The sequence below is a fragment of the Rhinopithecus bieti genome, unplaced genomic scaffold, assembly GCF_001698545.2.
Source record: "Rhinopithecus bieti isolate Rb0 unplaced genomic scaffold, ASM169854v2 scaffold_4758, whole genome shotgun sequence".
Classification (NCBI taxonomy): domain Eukaryota; kingdom Metazoa; phylum Chordata; class Mammalia; order Primates; family Cercopithecidae; genus Rhinopithecus; species Rhinopithecus bieti.
The window spans coordinates 572,107-594,532 of record NW_016804504.1 but is presented as its reverse complement, the minus strand read 5'-3'; the positions used below and the strand labels follow the sequence as shown (position 1 = coordinate 594,532).

The following is a 22,426-nucleotide window of genomic DNA, read 5'->3' as shown; positions in this document are numbered from 1 at the left end:
CTTGGGAAGATGATGCAGGAGAATCGCTCAAACCTGGGAAGTGAGGTTACAGCGAGTTGAGATCACACCACTGCACACCAGCCTAGGCAACAAAGGGAGATGACTCAGTCTCATAAAAAAAAGAGAGAGAGCCAATCATTTGCAACAACATGGATGGAACTGGAGATCACTATGTTAAGTGAAATAAGCCAGGCACAGAAAGACAAACATCACATGTTCTCACTTATTTGTAGGATCTAAAAATCAAATGAATTGAAATCATGAACATAAGAGTAGAAGGATAGCTACCAGAGGCTGGGAAAGGTAGTGGGGGATTAGTGGGAGGGAGGTGGGGATGGTTAATGAGTACAAAAAAAAAAAGAATAAGACCTACTATTTGATAGCACAATAGGGTGACTATAATCAATAATAACTTATTTGCATATTTTTAAATAACTTAAAGAATATAATTAGATTATCTGTAACTCAAAGGATAAATGCTTGAAAGGATGGATACCCCATCTCCCAGGAGGTGCTTATTTCACATTGCATACCTGTATCAAAACATCTCACGTACCCCATAAATATATACACCTACTATGTACACACTAAAATTTAAAAAAATAAAAAAAAAATTGCTAGGTGTATATTTTTCCATCATTTTACTTTCAACATTTTGTTTTCTTGTAGTCTCTATCCTATATCCCATATAAATGAATATTGTTTTAAAGGCATGCATGTATTTGGATTTACTTCTACCATCCTTTTGGTATCCCACTCTTTCCATGTTAATTTTTCTCTTTCTTTTCTTGCCTTCTTTGGGATGATTCCTTTTTCTCATTCCATTTCTTTTAATCCTCTATTAGTGTGGAAGTTATATACATATTTCTATCACTGAAATGTTACCTTATAATTTTTGATATATACTTCTAAAATTCCAGTTATCTTTAGTCTGCCCCTAAACAATAAATAACAATAAATATATATACATATATATATATTTTTTTTCTTTTTTTGAAACAGAGTCTTGCTCTGTCACCCAGGCTGGAGTGCAGTGGCACAATCTCAGCTCACAGCAACCTCCACCTCCTGAGTTCAAGCGATTCTCCTGCCTCGGCCTCCTGAGTAGCTGAGACTACAGGCGTGAACCACCACATCCGGCTTTTTTAAAAAAATATTTTTGGTAGAGACTGGATTTCACCACGTTGGCCAGGCTGGTCTCGAACTCCTGACCTCAAGTGATCTGCCCACCTTGGCCTCCCAAAGTGCTGGGATCACAGGCGTGAGCCACTGTGCCCAGCAACAATAAAAAGATCTTTACATGCTAGCTCCAATCACCTTCTCCTTGTTTATAATATAATATAGCTTTTTCTTTTTCGAGACAGAGTCTCACTCTGCTGCCCAGGCTGGAGCGCAGTGGCACAACGTTCGCTCACTGCAAGCTCTGCCCTCCCGGGTCCATGCCATTCTCCTGCCTCAGCCTCCTGAGGAGCTGGGACCGCAGGCACCTGCCACCATGCCCAGCTAATTTTTTTGTATTTTTAGTAGAGATGGGGTTTCACCATGTTTGCCAGGATGGTCTCGATCTCCTGACCTCGTGATCCACCCGCCTTGGCCTCCCAAAGTGCTGGGATTGCAGGTGTGAGCCACCGCACCCAGCCAATATAGCTTTTTCTTAACTTCGTAAGATGCTATTATTATTTATGCAGTCCATTTTTATTCACCCATATAATTGTCACTCTCTGATAGTTTCTTCTTAAATCTCAGATTTTCTACTTATGATCATTCACTTCTGCTTAAAAAATAGTCAGTGAACTTTCACATTTTGCTTGTATGAACATGTCTTTATTTTGTCCATGATCTTGAAAGATGTTTTTGCTATAGAATTCTACACTGTTATTTTGTCTCACATATCATTTCATAGTCCATTACCATTTCCATTACTGTTATCGAAACCTGATATTCCTTTGGAGGTAATGTCTTTTCTCTTAAAAATGTTCCCTTTATTAACCTCTTTTGTATTTGCCAATTTCTTGTCTATATTGTGCTCTAAATTTCTTAAGATTTACCTTTCATTATGCTACCTTTTCAACAGTATATTTGCTTTTATACCTATTCACTGAATTTTAATTTCAATTACTATTTTCATTTCCAGAACTTCTGGTTCTGTTTCAACATGTTTGCTCTTTTCATTTTTAAGTTTCTTACTGAACATATTAAATGTATTTATTTTCTATTTTCCATCTGATAATTCCAAAATGTGAACTATTTGCAGATCTGACTCAAATGATTCTCTTACATTGTGCCTTTTTCCTTGGATGGTCTGTAGTTTTTATTATAAGTCACTTATTTTCATTAGACTTTACCCATGGGAATTCTTTGATAATGATGATTACACGTTAGGTTTTATCAGGCCCTTGGGAGTCGTAACAGCCCAGGATCATTTTAAATTCTTAAGGTTTAGTGTGAATTCATGCTGCAACTAGTGTGAGAGCTGGTTTGTGGTAGCACATTTTCAGTGACATTTTTTCAATTTACAGCAATATTCGAGAAAAAAATTTACCTGTAGAAACCCTGGGGGCATAAAGGGAAAGAATTTCTATATCACTCTTATAAAGGTTCAGTACAATGGGGCTCCAAATTAATCAGGAAGGCTATTTCCTGCTAAATGCTCCACCTTGACTGGGTCTAGGCTTTGCTTCCTGATCCCTGAGCCCCACCAAGCCAAGAACAGAGAAGCTCACCTGATTTGGCAAATATCCTCAAGGCAATAGCCAGGTTCAGAACTCAGCCTGCCCTAAGTACTCTCCCCTTTGCGCCAAAGCACTGATGCATTTAAGATTTTATTTTATCCAGCATTTTAGGTTGTTTTCAGCAGAAAGCTGAAGGTACTTGGTACCTTGATCCAGGTACGTGGTTCACCATGCTGCTGGAAACAGATATTTACATTAATTTCTGATGACAGTGTCACTAAAGTACATTATCCTTTATTTTAGCACATAATTTCTTATGTTTTCCTTTCTGCCTCAGCACACTTGAGAAGTCTGACATACTTCTAACAAGAGTTGCTCATTATGACAATGAATCCCAATCGGAAGTAGGTAAAGTACATATCCCTGGAGGTAAAAGATTAGTGGATACATTCTACAGGCCCCAAGTGTTGCAAATTTTCATTTTGTGCTTTCATTTCAATAATAAAAAATATATTTTGCCATTTTCAAAGAGAAAAGTGAGAGACATTTTTAAAGAAAACTGCTCTAAGAACTAAAGTTGGAGATTCTCAAAATGAGATTTTTTTTTCTTTAAAAGAGATCCATATTATTTGAGAGAGGCACTGCTCCATACTGAAAGGACTCACATTGCTATATTTAAGTTACCAAAAAAACCCTACTTCCATATCTTAGTCCTCAATGGTACTGTATGTAGTCAATGTACCTGATTATACAGGTCTGTGATCCCTTATCTAAAAACCTTAGGGCCAAATATATTTCAAAATTCAGAATATTTTGGATTTCAGAAAGGTAATACGATACACGATATCTATACATATACATATATTTCTCTCACATCCTAGTGAAGTCTAATGCAATACCCCAAAATAAATATGTTAATATTTCTGTGGCAAAATGTATATTTACACTAAGAAGGGAGTAAATAAAGACCACCAATACCCTTATATTCACTCAGATCATGTTTTACCACTATAAGGGTCAAGAAAACTTTTGGTTTCCGGAGGATTTGGGATTTCTAAATCATGGAAATGGACTTATCGATTTATTACCTGTTACAGAATGGAAAGCCAGGTAAATTTCATTAGAATTTCACATAATACCACAGATCTGAATAAAATCTTAATAAGGGTAAAGAGCTCACCTTAAGGGACATGAATTCAATGCATAAACTTTCTGATTCCCCCACCCCCACAAATACTTATAAGTCTCTTTTTTGTCTATCTGTGGTTTAACAGTTGAGGATACAGAGTAAGTAACCTCCTGATAAGGAAATGTATTATGAATTACTATGATGTCAGAAGTACCTAATGTGTATAGGAATTTTAAATATAGAAATTTAAATCTATATAAAATGTATATAGGAATTTTAAATGCTAAAGATAAAGTATTAGCTATATTAGACCACGATTATAGTATCTCTGCATCTAGTAATGTAGATAAAAGGTACAGAAAGACATGTATAAGAGATATACTATTCAGAAGAACCTATTCTGGTTCCTTTCTAAGAGACTTCAAATCAGAAACTTCTTGCATCTACTACATGCATGGCTCTGTTGTCATAGTTACAGTCTATGGTAAATATTATATAATTTATAAAATGAAAGGCTTCTTCCTTTAGAAAGGAATTAACATACATAATACTAGGAGATATTGGGCAGAAACTTGAGGAGGCAATATATTTGAAGTTGAAATTGTGAAGGATAAGGAACTTCATTAATTTAAAAATTCAAAAAGTAAAATCTAAATCATTTATCTTGATATTAATTACATCTGGAGACAGTGAAGCAAGGGATTATCAGCATGAGCTGTGAAGAAATATTGCTTGGGTTCAAATCCCAGCCCTGCCTTTCACTAAGCTATGAGACCTATCAATTTAGAATTATACTACTACTTACTTTCATAAGATTCTTAGTACAAATTAACCAACAAAAATAAAGCACTTAGAACAGAGGTACAGAGTAAGTATACAATGAATACTAGCTGCAGAGATAGTAATGATGGTTATTACTATTATAAAATTTAAAATTATTAGCTTTCTTCCTAAAGTAGATGTATAAATATTATAACCTCCAAATACAAAAATTAGGGTACAAAATCAGTAACAAGGCTTTATATTTTGAAGTTTTGAAATTAAAAAGTATTTGTCTAGTGTTAAGGATAGATCTCCCTCACGACCAATGACATCCACTGACGAGGTGGACAAATGAGATCAGGACTTCTTGGAAGAGTGCCACAATACGTGTTTCATAATTTTCTCTATTATTCCACTTTCACTTCCTTATTATATTTGTCTCCATGCACTTTGCTTGCAGATATTTTGCCAATCATGCAACATGATAGAACCCTTCTTCTAATCCTTGTAGTTTAAATAATCCAAAAGAACTTAAAACATACAAACTTTTAATATTTTGTTATTAATGGCCAAGAAAGGTCTAAATTACTTTATTAACAGCTTTGTCTGATCCCAACATTCTCACACACACAAAAGAATTTATGAACAATAAAAATAACTATACTACCTCTGAAATAATGATGAGTTTTCACTATTAATGCCATTCTCAATAATAAAAAGAAAAGACACAGCAACAAATGTAATGGCATCATCAAAACTGGACAAGAATATAAATATCTCCTAGTTACATTCATTTGTATCCAACTAATTTAGAATGTACTATTCTGTTTCAGAATTCTTAAGTTAAAATACTCAAAATAATTTTCTATCCATTTTTGAGATAATACTTTTAACAAATGAGGCAGATCTAAGAAAAATATATAAATAGCATGGTTAATTCCAGCCTAGCAGCTAGAGTACATTAAAAATATGGATATACAAATATAAAATTTATTTAATGACCAAAAAAAATCCAGCTCAGTTCAGAAATTCTCATGAACATAAAGGTTCTGGGTTTTTTTCTTTCTTTTTTTTTTTTTCTGGTTCTGTCACCCAGGCTGGAGTGCGGTGGCATGATCATAGCTCACTGCAACCTCAAGCTCTTGGGCTCAAGTGATCATCCCACCTCAGCTCTCTGAGTAGCTGGGACAACACGCGTGTGTCACCACACTCAGCTAATTTTCTTACTTCTGTAGAGGCAGGGTCTCCCTATGTTGCTCAGGCTGGTCTCAAACTCCTACGCTCAAGGATCCTTCTCCCTTGGCCCCTCCCTAATTGTAAGGATTACAGGTGTGAAACACTGTGCCTGGCCAACATAAATGATTTTTAGTGTACTCTTTAATACCTTACATAGGTCCACAGCAAATAAAGCATAGCTGCAATTAACTCGGTTCGATTAATTATGAGTTCAATACCTTTAAAAAGTGCTTTTAAAGGTTTATTATTGAATCTCTTCATGCCACATTTTCAGTTTTATTTAAGTTTCCATCTTACGTATACTATAGTTCTTAGGGTCCTAACTCTATGTTGTTTCTAAATAATTGTTTAATTTTTTAAAATTTATATTTCATCCATTATATTGTCTAAGAATTCTTACTGGGAAATAAAATATAGCACTGAGAAAAGACTCAGATCAAAACAAAATACAATAGTCAATTCTTGATAGCCCAAAGCAAACTTAGGCAAATTTAGTGCTTCCTTGTACCCTTGGGCCAGTCACTGAATATCTTTCCTTATTACCTCTTTGGGTAATGAAGAACATCAATTGTGCTGTTTCTAATAAGCTTTACTACATGGAGTGAAAAAGAACCATGCCATCTGTTATTTCTACTAGAACTGGAAAGAAGTTGAAACCAACACTTGAATAACTGTACCAAGAGGCCTGAGGAAGACTGTAGCCAGTCCCAGGCTTTAAGCAAGAAATAATTAACCTCAAACTATATGGCTGCATCTAGCCTACAGATAAAATTGTTTCTCACCATTTTGACCCTACTACTCCAGCTTCTTACTTAAAATCAGTCTCATTAAATACTTAAACATGTGAATTCTGAAGCATATAAAAATAGGATTTTTTGGTTACACTTAATTTAAAAGTTTACAATCTCTAATTCTTTTTAGGTGGTCTTAAGATATTTGGAAACTTTAACTGCATGTCATCAGCAAATCAATCAATTTCACAAATGTCAAAAGAGCAACCAGAAGGCAGGCATCATCTCAGATTTGTGGCTTTCTTATCCAATCACTCTCAAGTAACCAATATTAAAAAAACGGACTTAGGCTAAGATAATCCTAGTAAAGGGAAAGAGATAGTCATTCACTGAATTCAGATCACTAAACAATGTTTTCACAGAAAAGAAATGTCTACTACAGAGCTATGGCAAAGCCCAGAAATCCAAATGTTTGTGAATTTTATGGAAACTGCCTAGCAATTAGTTCAATTCTTCACTGCAATTTATTTAAGCTTTGCCACTAAGATTTAATATATAATAAAATAAATTTCCATTCAATTTTCCTCTCCTTTCCTCACCTCCAATATTCTTAGGAATGAACCATATTTATTAATTATAATAAGGTACCATTTCTCAAGCCTGGAAGCCGCAGCATTGTATTTCCTAGATTTATTCAAAAGTATAATCAGATTACAATAAACTTGACATAATATATTTTAGCAGTTTATAGATACTAATATTTTCTAAATCTGAAGACTTCCTCATTTTAAAAGGAAAACAATTTTNACCTCCAATATTCTTAGGAATGAACCATATTTATTAATTATAATAAGGTACCATTTCTCAAGCCTGGAAGCCGCAGCATTGTATTTCCTAGATTTATTCAAAAGTATAATCAGATTACAATAAACTTGACATAATATATTTTAGCAGTTTATAGATACTAATATTTTCTAAATCTGAAGACTTCCTCATTTTTAAAAAGGAAAACAATTTTTTATTTTTATTTTTTTCCTTGTAATTAAGGTTGGTTCTCACTCAAAAAAGGAAAACAATTTTCTTCCTGTTAATTTGTCGAGTCAGTAGCAAAAATAAAGTCTAGTATTTACTGAACGTACATTATCTGCAATGCACTGTGTAATAAACTTAACAGCCACTACAGCTTTAAAGATATTCTATAATCTCAGAATATCTAAAAACATTGGTAAACCTCATGTAAGAAAAAAAGGCATATAAAAGGAAGGAACTCACAACCTTTCCTACTGATTTAACAATACATTTTTGTTTTGATTAAGATTCTCCATTATAAATAATGTCTATCCCCATAAAATCCAATACTGAGATTACAGGGTAAAATCAAATCCTAAATGTACTGCAAAAAGATGTATATTTGATTATAATGCTACATGATGTCATGCATCCAGGAGAACTGAAGCATTATGGTCTCTTAGGGATAAAACTGCCTCTTGGTCATAGATTTAGGTGACACAGCATGTGATCCATTGTCTCTAAACAAAAAATGTGTGCAGCTGCATTTTCTAGTCAAGGGGGATGGGAGTGCAGAATACAAAAGGGTCAAAGATCTGTCTCGTGGAGAAATTGCTTCTCAAATGAGAGTAAAAAATGAAATAAAAGTGAGTGGGGGGAAAACCTTTCTCCAACTCATACTAAAAGCAGATACCCTTAAAACTAAAACAGAAGAAAAAAAAATATGTGTGGCAACCTTCCACTGAATTCACTTTTCTCCTATACTAACTTGCCCAGATTCAATTTGTAAACCATGTGTTTAGATGCCACTTCTATTTAAATATTAATAATTTTCTGTCAATTGTACATAGTATATAGACTTCCTCTACACAATGTTGCAGTATTTGTCTCAAAAAGAAAAGTGTAGTCATTCGTCCCTTTCTTGGGGAAGTTAAAATGAACCAATAACCTACAAACCTGATATTTTCTGCATAAAGACCAAATACATTAAAATGAGTCCCTAGCACATAATCCTCCTCCCTTTCACAGAAACATGGATTTCAAAAAGCAGTACCACAAAAGATCTAAATTGAGTGAAAACTGTTTTAAGAAAATGGTTATTTTATTAAATGTTAAAAAAATTGGTGACTAAATAATTCATAAACTTCTATCATCTCAAACATAGCACTTATATACCCTACATGTTACTAAATATGACAAAAAAGAACCACTACTAGCTCTTAGAGTAAATCTGACTTAGAAAACCCATCTACTTAAACTTCAGGATTGCTATCAATGCCACATCTAAACACAACTAAGTTAAAAGCAGAAAAAAACTGACAGCACAGAAATCAAAGAACAAAAATATAAGGAGAAAAATATACTTACCATCTAGAATCAGAAGTAATATCACCTGTACTATAAGTCATACAGTGACCAATCATTAGCCAACCAGCACTTTGGTTTTTTGACAGACTTGTACAGTCAGCCCTCTGCATCTGTGGGTTCTGTATCCATGGATTCAACCAACTGCACATCAGAAATATTTGGGGGGAAAAAAAGGTTGGTTGTGTCTGTAACGAACAGATATAGACTTTTTTTCTTGTCATTATTCCCTAAACAATACAGTATAACAACTATTTATGTAGAATTTACATTGTATTAGGTATTATAAGTAATCTAGAGACTTAAAGTACAGTATATGGAAGGAAGTGGGTAGGTTATATGCAAATACTACACCAGGTAATACAAGAAACTTGAGCATCTGTGGATTTTGCTATCTTCAGGAGGTCCCAGAATCAATCCCCCATGATATCAAGGGATGACTATATTGCATTTGAAAAACAACACTGAAAGGAACAAAGTTATAGAAACCTAAAAAGTCAACAGATCTAATGTCCTAAAGGACAAATTTGATTGGCATTTGAATATAAACAAGCGGTCTTGTCATCAAAATTTGTTTATGTATAATATTTCAATGCCTTGAATATAAGTCATAGTCATGCATTAAATCATCTATAGCCAATTGAATTGCTCCACTGAAAAGAAGCATCTTTTAAAACTATATTCATGATCAGAAATAAATCTAATAAATGCAGACAATATCTTACTAACAGCCCTAATGTCAAATTTGGAAAGCAAGAGTAAAACTTAGGACTCTATACTGATTGGTTTAATATATTGATTTTACATGTAATTCTAAAAACAAAACAAAAATATAATTAACACAAAATTAAGTTGATTTTAAATAGGGTTACATTAACCTCATATGTACCCTGACTTAAAAATATATTTATGCTAAAAAATTATTAAAGATATTCATGTTATTAAAGACTATCTCCAGCTGGGCATGGTGGCTCACACCTGTAATACCAGCACAGCACTTCGGGAGGCCAAGGCAGGTGGATCACCTGAGGTGGGGAGTTCGAGACCAGCCTGACCAACATGAGAAACCCCGTCTCTACTAAAAATACAAAATTAAGTGTGGTGGCGCATGCCTGTAATCCCAGCTACTTGGGAAGCTGAGGCAGGAGAATTGCTTGAATCCAGCAGGCAGAGTCTGCAGTGAGCCAAGATCACGCCATTGCACTCTAGCCTGGGCAACAAGAGTGAAACTCCGTCTCAAAAAAAAAAAAAGACTATATCCAGATCATTTTAGAAAGTAATACTTTCTAAAATAAATGTTTCTAAATAAACTTACATGGAATGGAATATAACCTAAATTCTAAAAAGCCATTATCAACTGCAGCTACATATAGCTAAGTAGTCTAGTGGTCACTACTAAGCAGACATGGTTAGCAAGTGAGTGGATGTTAGTTCTATTTGCTACTATAAATACTGGAAAATAAAATGACTATATTTTTTTCTTTTTGGAGACAGATTAATGTTTGCAGTATTTTTTTTTGCTTTGTTTTTTTTTTTTTTTTTTTTTTAAACCTGTTGAGTTTGAGATGTTCGTGAGATATCCAAGTAGGACAGGCATTTGGGATATACATGATCTAAAGTTCAGGAAAGAGGTCTGGTCTGGAGATAACTTTTGGAGTCAATAAATCTGAAATATCTCTCAAATCTGTCCACTTTTCTCCATTTTCACTGTCACAACTATAGCCTAGGCCAACATTATCTTTCATCCAGACCACTGCAAAGGTAGTATAGGTTGAATACTCCTTATCAGAAATTCTTGAGACCAGAATGCTTTGGATTTGGGATTTTTGGGGACTTTGGAATATTTATTTGTATATGCATGATGAGATACTTTACAGATGAGACCTGAGTCTAAACATAATATTCATTTGTTTCACATATATCTTATACAAACAGCCTGAAGGTAATTTTATTCTTCCCTTAGAGATGCTGAATAAGCCATGTGTTGGTTTGAATAAACCATGCACCTGCATTTTGACTACAAACCATCACATTAGGTCAGGGGTGGAATCTTCCACTTGTGGCATCATGTTGGCACTCAAAAAACTTCAGATTTTGGAGCATTTCAGATTTTGGATTTTTGCATTAGTGATGCTCAACCAGTATACATGAATGGAAACCCCTATGGTGTGTTCTGCACCACACACAGTAGCTCCTACAGTATCTTCCTAAATTAAGTCTCCCTACACTTATGCCAGACTCTCTCTTAATTTGTTCTCTGTAATATAGCTAATGTAATACTGCAGAATGCAAATCTAGCAATGTCCCTTTCCCGCTTAATCCATCAAGGGGACCCTTAGGTCAAAATCCTTAACCTTGTATACAAGACCCTGCGTATTTTAGCCATGCTCTAACCTTTCAGGACACATTTTTTGCCACCCTTTTCCTTTTTCTTTTCATTTCAGATATCTGAATACACCATGCTTTCTCCTCTCTCAGAGCCTATACACATCCTACTCCTGCCTGGAACACTCTTCATTCCACCTAACCCTGGCTAACTGCTATTTATTACTCGCACCTCAGCCTGGAAATCTTAGGAGAAGGTCGGGCACGGTGGCTCATGTCTGTAATCCCAGCAATCTGGGAAGCCAAGGCAGGCAGACCATTTGAGGCCAGAAGTTTGAGACTGGCCTGGCCAATATGGCAAAAACCCTATCTATACTAAAAATACAAATATTAGCTGGGCATGGTGGTGTGTGCCTCTAATCCCAGCTAGTTGGGAGGCTGAGGCATGAGAATCATCTGAACCTGGGAGACACAGGTTGCAGTGAGCCAAAATCACGCCACTGCACCCCAGCCTGGGTGACAGAGGAAGACTCCGTCTCAAAAAAAAAGAAATCTTGGGGGAAGAATTCTCTAAAATCCCAGAGTATGGAGGAGCCCCAGTTCTACTCTCCCACAGTGCTCTAACTTTTTGATAACAATTGCCACAGCTGAGATGGTTTAATACATATCTTTCTTGACTAACTGAAAGCTTGATAAGGGCAGAGCTAGTTGTCTGTTTTGTTTATTGCTCAAATATTTGTTGTCTGGCAAATCTTGGCTCTAGTTCTGCTAGTACGTAATTTTGCCATCTGTAAAATGAGATGTTAGACTTTATTATAATAATATAAATTCTAATCAAAACTGAAATTCAAATATTACTAGCTTTCCTATAGATACATACACGTGAGATCTACATTTCCCCTCTGTATCTATTCCACATACACTCACGTTATAGTCCATACATATTCACACATGTATGTGTACATTACAAATACACACACACAGAGAATGAAAGAGGTAGTACTTTCATAAATTAAACAAAACTCATTGAATGCTTATTGGTAACAGGTATTGTTGTAAATACTTTACTAGTGTTAACTCTTTTAATCTTATTCATAACAACCCTATCAAGTAGTTGCCATTATTAGTGTCTATTTTATATGCAGAAACACATACAGAGAAAGATTAAACAGTGTGCTCCAAACTGGAAGTATGGCTCTAGAGTTTACACTATTCACTACTACACTAGCCTGACATCCTGCCTAGATTGCTTTGTAAGTACCAAAGACCAAAAACAAACAAACAAGCAAAAATCAGTATGATTCAGTATCTACATCCTCAAGCTAATGTTTCTGTATTAGAAGTCAGTCCAAACTATACTAATTCTGTTCAAATACATTTCTCTACATGCTTGCTTTTGATATTCTAACCACTGGATCGTATACCTTCCCTACCATCATTCAGTCAAACCCTAATATTTAAGGTCTAGTAACAACTCCTCCACGTAATTCCCACCCCCAGCTTTTTTCTGTTAGAGTCTTTAAATCTCTCCGTGTTCGAACTGCATTTACATTTCTTCTTTTTACTGTAGTTATTTATGTTAAGAGAGCAAAAGAAACAATAGACATGAGATCACTTCATAAACACTAAAGTTATTTTATAAGATACTTAATACACACCAAGTCAAAAGTATTGTTAACCAAAGAAAGAAAATAGAAAACAATGGACTCAATATCCCTAAACAGAGTACTTCAAAAGCAAGCACAACCTGGCTCTAACTTGCTGCCAATTTGAATAGAAAGGAAAAATTATACCCAAACCATACCACATCATTAAGTTTTGTTTTAACTAATCAAAGAAGCCATTTTAATCAAACTACATGAAACAAAAAAAAATTGAAAGATGAAATATGATATTCATTAAAATATTTACTGATCCAGGCACTTTGGGAGGCCAAGGCAGGCAAATCGTTTGAGGTCAGGAGTTCAAGACCTGGCCAAATTGGCAAAACCCGTCTCTACTAAAAATACAAAAATTAGCTGGGCAAGGTGGTGGGTGCCTGTAATCCCAGCTACTTGGGAGGCTGAGGCAGGAGACTCGCTTGAACCCAGGAGGAGGAGGTTGCAGTGAGCAAGATCGTGCCACTGTACTCCAGTCTGGCTGACAGAGTGAAACTCTGTTGCAAAAATAAATAAATAAATAATTACTGAGCAATTTATCATTCACGTACAGAATACTATGCCTTATACTATGTTTTCCATTCTACTCTGTGATCTTTTCACTTTCTAAATTTCAGGTCTCTACTTAAGAGATAGTTGATGATATCTGACAATAGTATAGCAAAAGAAAACTTTTAAAATATTATTTTAATTCCATCTGAACAGTATTTCAAAGTAGTAATTGAAGGAAGTCAACAGTAAATTAATTTGTATAAAAAGCACTACTAAATTTGATAGCCATATGCAAAAGAATGAAACTGGACCCATCTCTCACCACATACAAAAATTAGCTATAGAAAAGACTTAAATGTAAGACCTGAAACTATACTATAAAAATCCTAGAAGCAAACCTAGGAAAAACTCTTCCGAACATTGGCGTAAACAAAGAATTTATGACTAAGAAAACTCAAAAGCAACTGCAACAAAATCAAAAACAGACAAATGAGACTTAATCAGCTAAAAAGCTTCTGCACACAAAAGAAATAATCAATAAAGAGACAACCCACAGTGGAATGGGAGAAAATATTAGTAAACTATACACGTGACAAAGGACAAATATCCAGAACCTACAAGACAACAAGAAAAACACAACTCTATCAAAAAGCGGGCAAAGGGCATGATCAGTTACTTTTCAAGACATAAAGCAGTCAACAAACATGAAAAAAAATGCTCAACATCACTAACCATCAGAGAAATGCAAATTAAAACTATTATGAGATACTATCTTCCACCAGTCAGAAAAGCTATTTATCAAAAAGACAAAAAATAACAAAGCTGGCAAGGATGTGGAGACAGGGGGAATGAGCATACACTGTTGGTGGGAATGTAAAGTAATACAGCCATTATGAAAACCGTATAGAGGTTCCTCAAAAACTAAAATCAGAACCACCATGACGTTTCAGGTGACAGAGAATTCTAATTACCTTAATTTGATCATTATATGTTGTAAACATGTACCAAAATATCACATGTACCCTGAAAAATATATTATAAAAAAGAAAAAAACAATATTTAAAAAATATTGATATACCAATAATAAACCTCCATTATGACTAAAGTCCACCTTATCCAATCCCTACACTTTGGGGAAAGTAAGTTCCTACTCTGTGTTCTCATAATACCCTTTAATGTATGTTTAGAAGAATATGTCTCATAATGCAATTATTTACTTACATGCATCTTATTCCTAGCACAGTATAAATGAAAGCATTCATACTTTCAAGAGATTGAATCCCAAAGTTACAACTAAAAAAAAAGAAACAGAGAATAAAATAACATCCCTATAAACAATAAAAGCAAGTCTGAAAGAGATGCTCATAGAAGAGATAAAAATGAACTACTATTTCAAAGCAAACTTAAAAAAAATTATATAAGAAATACATACATCAGATATACATAGTATTATATATATATCAAATATATCAGAATTAGAAAAGCTCAGAAGAAACGAGGTGCTCAAGAAAGAATTTAAAATAAAAGGGAAAAAATCATTTCAGAAATGAAGACTTAAAGGATTACGAGAAAAAATGGATAAAATCTTAGAGAAACAGAAGGTGTAAAGAAAGAAAGCTTAATGAAAAATAAAAAAAGGAGGGGGGAGTGCAAGAATCTGCATGAGTGTGAGCATGAGCAAGAAAGCAGGCTTAACTATAGCATCTAGGGATACATACTTGAATAATAAAACCAAAAACGTAATTCATTTTCAGAAAACCAGGACAGTGCTTACTTTTAAAGGACAGGGTTACACAGGTGCTAGCCTTATAATTCACTAAGTTACACATTTGTTTTGTGTGGTTTTCTGCATTTGTTTCACTTTACAATAAAAAAAAAAAGAATTTAGGAAAATAAACTGCTGCTGACATTAATTTAAAGCTACCTCTAGCCCAGGCACAGCAGCTCACACCTGTAATACGGGCACTTTGGGAGACCGAGGTAAGCAGATCACCTGAGGTCAGGAGTTCGAGACCAGCCTGGCCAACACAGTGAAACCCATCTCTACTAAAAATATGAAAAAATTAGCCAGGCATGGTGGCTCATTCCTGTAGTCCCAGCTACTTCCAAGGCTGAGGCAGAATTGCCTGAACCCCAGAGGCGGAGATTGCAGTGAGCCAAGATCACACCACTGCACTCCAGGACGGACAACAAAGCAAGACTCCGTCTCAAAATAAAAAAGGAACTTACTTGCTATTATAATTATGTATAATTATTTGCTTACAGTTCTGTCTCAGCCACTAGACCTGTAGTTCTCAAACTTTCAATGTTATCCCACAATAAGAAATGTATTTTTTTCATGGAGACCCACAATATATATACATATATAACTAAAACAAAAATTTCATGAAATAATACTTTTACCCTTACCATATATAATGTACTAAAATTTATTTAGATTGTTTTCTAATAAAAGCTGGTCACAATTTCATGAAATAATACTTTTACCCTTACCACATAAAATGTACTAAAATTTTTTTAGATTGTTTTTTAAGAAAAGCTGGTCACAATTTTCCACCCCAATTCAGTCACCCATTTAAGAAATACTACACTAGAATCTAAATCCTTGTTGGCAGAACTCAATACATTCATTTGTATGCTCTAGTACAGACCATAACATGTAGCGAACATTTAAATGTTTAAATCAATGAATAAATATAGTAGATGCTGTACTAGAAAACTGAAATGGTATCTTCATTGCTTTGGGGCAAGTTAAAAAAAAAAAAGAAAAGTGAAACAGAAAGGCTCTCAAGTCAAATTGACCGACCATCAACCAACATACTAATGCAATCTCTGACAAATGACTGAACCTCCTTGAGTCCCAGGGAATAACACCACTTACTTAACTTGCTAAAACAATAAAGTACCAACATTCCTGCCACAGAGTAAGCATTCTATAAATATTAGTTTCTCTCCCTACCTTGTATTCTTCCCTACTCCTTCTTAGGAACAGATCAAGATGTAAGCATCTCATCCTAACAAATACTCATTTTTTTAAAGACTTCAGATTTTAGTACAAAGATTAATGATTTTTTTTCAAGTCTGAGAGATTTGGGTAAATACCCAGTATTGCATTTACACAATTTCTCATTATCTGTTTATGAGACTATGACACTCCTTACAGCATTATTGATAATTAAATTATGGCCAGGTGCAGTGGTTCATACTTGTAATTCCAGCACTTTGGGAGGTTGAGGTGGGCAGATCACTTGAGGTTAGGAGTTCAAGACCAGCCTGGCCAACATGGTGAAACCTCATCTCTACTAAAAATACAAAAATTAGCCAGGCACAGTGGTGTATGCCTGTAGTCCCAGCTACTCGGGAAGTTGAGGCTGGAGAATTGCTTGAACCCGGGAGGCAGAGGTTGCAGTAAGCCGAGATGGAGCCACTCACTGCACTCCAACATGGGCAACAGAGCACAACTCCATCAAAAAAAAATTAAATTATATACTCATGTGTCCAGTATAATATAACCATGCCAGTACACAGCAGACACAATAAAGACTGCAGTTGTTGCTATGATTATTAATAATCGTTGTTCAATCAGCAGAGAAAGAGGTAGTATTTAAATTGAATTTTTAAGGATGGAAGGGTTGGATAAAGGCATGGTGCAGTGAAAAGGATCAGTAAAATCTTAATTATAAGAAATCTCTTCTCCTTTTTTTCCTATTTCCTCTGGTAAGGAAAAGAAAAAAACTACAAGGATATAAATGTGTCAATTTCCACAATTCTCTATCTCCAAGGTTATATACAAAACTCAGAATAACCACACTAACCCAGTATCAATACAAAATTTGAATGTAAATATTGGCCCAATGAGGTGGCTCACGCTTAAAATCCCAGCGCTTTGGGAGGCTGAGGTAGGAGGATCCCTTGAACCCAGGAGTTTGAGAACAGCCTGGGCAACATAGTCAGACCTCCCCTCTACAAATAAATAAATAAATAAATAAATTAGCCAGGGGTGGTGGAGCGTCCCTGTGGTCCCAGCTACTTGGTAGGTGAGGCAGGAGGATAACCTGAGCCTAAGAGGTGGAAGTTGCAGTGCACTGTGATTGTACCACTGCACTCCAGCAGGGTTGAGGAGTGTGACCCTGCCTCAAAAAAAAAAAAAAAAAAGAATTTAAATATATAAAAATTCTGTTCAATGAGCTATACAATTTAAAGTGTATTAATGACATATTTTAGAAAGAATTTCAATTAAGAGTTCAAAGTAAGAGTGTTTTGTAGTTAACCCAGTTTACCAGAAAATATTAACTGGAATCTTTACTTAATAAGTCTTTAATAAAATTTTATTCTCCAATAAAATTGGTATTATTTGGTTAAAACATTCCCAAAACATTTCCAATGTTAGGATGGCAGCACTGTTCTACTCTTCTATTAAATATGCAGTAAATTCCCTCCAAAAACGTTTATTATCACTTTGAAAACTTTAGTTAATGTTTTTTATTTCCTCAGCCTCATTTTCTTTTTCCATAAATAAATAAGCATGGCTTCTCATAGAGAGACCAGGGTCCCTGTTGTTTTCCCCATGTGTTTTCTCCAACACACCTTTCAAAAAACTTCTCAGAAAAAAAAAAGCTTTTGAGTGGCAGAAGCACCAATACCTGTAAAAATACTAGCAAGAAGGCAAGAATTTTCTTCTAACACCTGTAAACATTTTTAAGATAGGAAGATAGTGTTATTAACAGTAATTAAACTATCCCAGTGATTTAACAGTAATATATCTACTTGGGAAGAATCAAAGTAATTTTCCATTATCTGTGCTAGGAGCAAAGAGATGTCTATTTTTATGGTACATCTGTTTAACCTTTATGCTAATAGCATATATTCTAAATGTTTACTCAAGAGCTTTTATTATTTAGCCTTTTAGGGCTTTAGTAATTTTATGTTTATAAACTGTCAACGAAATCAGGACCTAAGGTGAGGAGACACATCCTATGTGATATTTAAATCAGGCAGGCTCCAGAAGAAGAGAAATGTCTCTCTTGCTCACCACTGTATTCTTAGCAACTACATAAAATAGATACTAAATAAACATCTGTCCAACTTTAAATATTCGTTTATAGAAAGGAAAATTAGGTTGAGGGAAATTTAAAAATGCAGGCTCCAGAAGAAGAGAAATGTCTCTCTTGCTCACCACTGTATTCTTAGCAACTACATAAAATAGATACTAAATAAACATCTGTCCAACTTTAAATATTCGTTTATAGAAAGGAAAATTAGGTTGAGGGAAATTTAAAAATACATGAATCAAAATTAGGTTAAGGCTTTTGAGTATGGCACGTACTTAGCGACTTGCTTCCAGAAGAGTAGATTGGAAGGAGGCAGGAAAGTGGGCGAAACTCCACAAAGACCTCAACCACGTGATCAAGGTAATTATCATCAGTTTTATCATGTTGTTAGTTTGTATCATTGATATGATGTGATGAGGCTGGCACTTCATCTCTGTTATCTTCCTCCTTAAAACTCATAATCCCAGTCTAATCATCAGAAAAATACCAGATAAATCTCAATTAAGGGATATTCTATAAAATGTCTGACAAGTACTTCTTTAAACTGTCATAGTCATCAAAACAAAGAAAAGTCACAGAAAGTGAAATTCTGGAACAAAAAAAAAAGACATTAGGGAAAAATTAGTGAAATTGGAATAAAGTATGTAGTCTAGTTAATAGTACTGTAACAATTTTGTTTCCTTAATTGTGACAAATGTACCATTGCAATGCAGGAAATTGAACAGGAGAAACTGGGTGAGGTATACTCTGTCTACTAGCTTGCAACTTTTCTGTAACTATAAAACTATTCTAAAATAAAAAGTTTATTTAAATAGAAAAGTTAGGGTAAGGGAAATAAAGTACATATGAATCAAAATCCCTTAGAAGCAAATAATAATAAACATTCTTTTGATTCCTTTATCTTTAGTGAAAGGACAGGGATAGCATTCTCATTTATGAAATAAAATTACTAATAAAACAATACCATAAGCCGGGCGTGGTGGCTCCCGCCTATAATTCCAGCACTTTGGGAGGCTGAGGCAGGCGGACACCTGAGATCAGGAGTTGGAGACCAGCCTGGCCAACATGATGAAACTCGGTCTCTACTAAAAATACAAAAATCAGCCAGGTGTGGTGGCGGGTGCCTGTAATCCCAGCTACTCCAGAGGCTGAGACAGGAGAATCACTTGAACCCGGGAGGTGGAGGCTGCAGTGAGCCGAGATCGTGCCACTGCACTCCAGCATTACTATAAGCATTGCACACATCTGTAGTATTAATTTTGAAGTCACATATGACCAAAGCAAAAGCTCCTTTAAATGTTAGTTTTCCAAAGCATCAATCGTTGTTCTCAACCCTTCAAAAATTTTTTTTTTGTGTGAGACGGAGTCTCGCTCCGTTGCCCACGCTGGAGTGCAGTGGCATGATCTCAGCTCACTGAAACTTCCACCTCCTAGGTTCAAGCGATTCTCCTGCCTCAGCTTCCCGAGTAGCTGGGACTACAGGCATGCCCCACAAGGTCCAGCTAATTTTTGCATTTTTGGTAGAGACAGGGTTTTGCCATGTTGGCCAGGCTGGTCTCAAACTCCTAACCTCAGGTGATCCTCCTATCTCAGCCTCCCAAAGTGCTGGGATTACAGGCACGAGTTAAGCAATTCGTTTTTCAAGAGATGGGAGTCTGGCTACATTATCCAGGCTGGAATTGAACTCCTGATCTCAGGAGATCCTCCTGCCTTAGCCTTTAAGTATTTTATGACCTCATTTACTTTTCTTTCTCAACTAAAAATTGCTTTCAGTGGTTAGCACATATACTTATTTATCAATTGTATTGTCTTTTCTGCCCTGAGGCCTAGATACCACTTCAATATCTTTATCTATTTTCTCTGATTGAGCACCATTGTTATGGGGCAATTAAAATTCCAATAAAATGGTGTTGCTATAACTTCTCTATACAGTTCTTCTTGCGCAGATTTTAAATGGTTCCTGTGGTTTAACATTCTTCAAGTAAAACTGATTCAAATAAAAACATACATTACAGAAATAATTCAAATCTACCAAAGCATTCATAAAATGAAACGATGCATTAGTAAACAAGGATTGTCCTTAAATTCAAAAATTTTCCAAACTCTCCAAAAGTTTATTTTTTATCTCCAACTCTTTGACCTTCTACTTTTATATATTCTAAATATTATATTTCAATTCTCTTAATCGTTCATGTTAACTTCATATTAACTTCATCATTTTTTTAAAAAAAGCTTAAAAAGTACACATTACCACCAACAATCACTACTTCATCCCTAAAAAATATTTTCACCGTTAATTTTTATTTACGTATGTTTAGATCACAATTTTTATGTAAAAAGAAAAAAAACCTGAGATATTTCTAAAACTATCAAAAAGAAATCCTCCAGATAATGCAATTATTTCTGACTACATTAGAATCTCTCATTAATGGTTTGAAATTCAAGAAATATTTTTTCCCAAAGTTGGCAAACTCCATAATGCACTATTTCTACTATTCCCCATCACTCTATGATGGTACCTAATAATGCTGAGGTTTTAAAGATGGATCATCAAAACAGAGAATGGCAAAAAACGTCAGTATACACCTTAGAAGTCCTGCAAGGTAACAGAGGTAAGTCTTAAGATTCGGATGGAACAGGTACAGGCATTAATGGCTCAGCTTCCTTCTCTTCGCCATCTAAGAAAGCACCAAGATAAATGTACAAGCAAAGCGACTGCACAGTTACAAAGCCCCTGGCTACCAGAGAAACCTCAGCCCCTAGTGCCGCTAGTGCACTCTATTACACTCAGCCGACCACGTGGCTGTCACAATCAGAAAAAAGATGTGAGAAACAGCTTCAACTAACCTGGAAATACTTAACCGCCCTCCTCCCCTCACCTAGGAGGTGGGGTGGAAGAAAGTCTGTGTCATTTCTTTGCAGCTAAAACTCTTTTCCCAGTAGGAAGAAAATGAAGTTCAGAGACTGCTGTAAAGAGACTTTAAAGCAGAAATCCAGTGCAAGAACACTGCGAGAGTGTGGCTGCTTCTGGCTCCTCAGCGAAGCAGACACCCCAACTCCGGAGAGCTGCGGTGGGAACAGAGGCATTTTGCAAAGGTGCAAAAGGGGGTGGAGTTAAGGAGGAGTGGAGGATGGAGCACGGAACACATGGACCTGGGCTGCTTTCCCCTAACTACCACCGTCCTGCCGGGTTCCACACAAGCTGCTGCTGCAGTGGGGCAAACTCGGAAGGCTGAAGGGCCTCTCCCACCGCTGACCTCTCACCTTGCCAGGAAAGAGAGGACTGAAAGGCAAAGGTAACCACGGCCCCAAAGGAGGCGGCGATCAGGAAGTGTCCATACTGCAGCACTGAAACATTAGCTCCTTCCCAAGACAGCCACCCTCGGAGGCCCCCAAGAGGCGGTGGAGGGGCAAGAGGGTGCTGGGGTCGCCCCCTCACACACACACCCAGAACCCGCCTCTGCCCACCACAACGCCTGGCCGCCCCCGGCACCTCCCCGGGCACTACTTGGCGGGGCCCACCCAGTCCCAACAGGGGCCGAACGAGGACTCCGAGCCCGGCAGGTCTCGCTCCACTTCAAGCCAGGAGAGGGGGCGTTGCAAAGGCTCCGAGGTGCTTCGGGTACTTTCCTAACAGCAGATTCCAGTCCCGAGCCGAGCTCTGAGGGTCCTCGGGGCCCCCTCCACCCCTTCCCGGAGAGACGACACCCTTCGCCGCGGTTTCCGCCGCGCGACAGCCCCTCCCGGGAGGTCATTACCTCTCAGGAAAAACTCCTAACTCCTCACAAGCCACACTCCCCTCAGTTCGACATCCCCCGGAGCCCACACACCACCCGATACGCGCGCCGGGGACACCCCGCGCCGGCGAAAATTCCTCATGGAACAAAATGTCCGGGCGCGTCACGGGACAGCCGCCTCCGCGCCCCACGCCTGGCGCGGGTCGCTTGCGCTGCCTCCGCGCCCCGGAGCTGCGCCGCGGGCTGAGGCGGGGAGCGCC

At 36.4% G+C, this 22,426-nt stretch overlaps 1 protein-coding gene across 5 annotated transcripts in view; it reads right to left on the bottom strand.

Moving 5' to 3' along the window:
• The window catches only part of FOXN2 (forkhead box N2), a 69,951-nt gene that overhangs the window by 46,095 nt on the left and 1,430 nt on the right, over window positions 1-22,426 (bottom strand). Inside the window, exons 2-4 of one of the 5 annotated variants that reach the window (XM_017868838.1) lie at window positions 18,705-18,897; window positions 14,600-14,671; window positions 8,907-9,047 (exon numbers count right to left, since the gene is read on the bottom strand). The exons of 1 other annotated variant lie outside the window; for it this stretch is intronic. The gene's annotated coding sequence lies outside the window, so the exon portion shown is untranslated. Of the gene's footprint in view, window positions 1-8,906; window positions 9,048-14,599; window positions 14,672-18,704; window positions 18,898-21,276; window positions 21,293-22,426 lie in introns of those variants that run through there. 3 more of the 5 variants (XM_017868839.1, XM_017868837.1, XM_017868836.1) reach the window with 3 other exon arrangements.